Raw genomic sequence first — 1,514 nt, 5'->3', positions numbered from 1 at the left:
GGGGGGGGGGGGGGGGGTCAGTGTCCCCAGTGGTGGCCTCCCTGTGCCCCCTCCTGCCCTGCCCGTGCCCGGGGGGCTCTGGTCCATGCCCACCGCAGGGCCACGGGATGCCACCGTGTGCCACGCTTCTCGCACTGGTGATGCCAACCCAGCAACTGGGGACTAGGCCAGCGCAGGACAAGCCAAGCCGGGGGTCCTGGTCTTCACAGGGAGCCCCCAGGTCATGGGGAGGGGGGATCGCCTGCACGCTGTGACTGCCGTCCATGTGAACACAGTGCATGCACATGCCTGCCTTTCACATACACACAGAGCAATGCTACCTGCTCTTCCCCTTGCTCTGTATTATGCACACACACCCCCAACAGCCTGCATGCCTGTGTGCTCACTCTCCCTCTCACATATGCACACACACTTTATGCTGCACACATCTGTGCTCTCTGGCACACACAGGTCAGCACACACGGCAGCGCCTGCACACATGCTATCTTCCCATCAGACTCCCGGGCAGCATGTACAAATGCGAGTAGAACGGGGTGCAGGTTGGCCGCTCCAGGTGAGCATGTGTGCACTACTGTGTGTGTGCGAGACACATGGCCGGTACATGGCAGGGGTCCCAACTGCCTCTGGGGGGCAAAAGCCCTGGGGTCCTGCTAGTGACTGAGATATCGCCCCCCTCAAAACCCTCCTCTTCCATCACAACCATGTGGCTCAGTGGTGGGGGCACTGAGGACTGAACCCTGCTCCCAAAATGACTCTTCCACACCTCCAGCCGCGGCACTTCCCGTGCCTCAGTTTTCCCCATCTGAGAATCTAAGCTGATCCTTCGCCCCTGGAGGATGGGGGAGAATCTGGGGCATGTGTGCACTGTGTCTACACCATGTACGTGGACCCCAGGTATATGGGGCATGTGTGTGCCATGCGTGTGAAGCATGTGTGGGATGTGGGTGCACTGTGTGTATGAGACACCTGTGCTGTGTATGAGGCATGTGTGTGCCGTTTGTGTGTGAAGCATGTGCACGTGGGGCATGTGTGTGCATGAGGCATATGTATGCTGTGCACATGCACCCCATGTGCATGGGGCAAGTGTGCCATCTGTGGAAAGTATGTGTGCAAGGGGCATGTGTGCACTGTGTGTATGAGACGTGTGTGCACTGGTGCATCAGGCACGTGTGTGAGGGACGTGTGGGGGAGAATCTGCCAGGCTGCAGGAGGGAAGAGCTAGATGAGCCAGGCTCTGGGGGACCTGGACAGGGGCCTGGTGTCCCTGGGGTGTGGGGGGCTCCATGGGCAGGCAGGCTGGAAGCGGGGGCCAGATGAGCAGGAAGGCGGTGGTGGTGCCTCCCTGGGGACAGGGATGGGGGTGGGGTGTCATTCACAGCTTGGGAGGCCACCAGCACTCCTGGCTAATAATTGCACTTGGCACTTTGCAAACAGTCATTAACGCTCGTTAGGGAGCCAGCGAGCCAGCCCGGCCTGAGAGAAGCAGGGATGGAGTTGTGCAGGCTGTTCCGGTG

At 60.2% G+C, this 1,514-nt stretch overlaps 1 protein-coding gene across 1 annotated transcript in view; it reads right to left on the bottom strand.

The window, feature by feature from the left end:
• The window catches only part of CSPG5 (chondroitin sulfate proteoglycan 5), a 35,728-nt gene that overhangs the window by 4,146 nt on the left and 30,068 nt on the right, over positions 1-1,514 (bottom strand). The window lies entirely within an intron of this gene.

The sequence above is a fragment of the Gavialis gangeticus genome, unplaced genomic scaffold (assembly GCF_001723915.1).
Source record: "Gavialis gangeticus isolate Ggan-Ray unplaced genomic scaffold, GavGan_comp1, whole genome shotgun sequence".
Classification (NCBI taxonomy): Eukaryota; Metazoa; Chordata; order Crocodylia; family Gavialidae; genus Gavialis; species Gavialis gangeticus.
The sequence above is the reverse complement of the archived record's forward strand: the minus strand, read 5'-3'. Positions and strand labels throughout refer to the sequence as shown.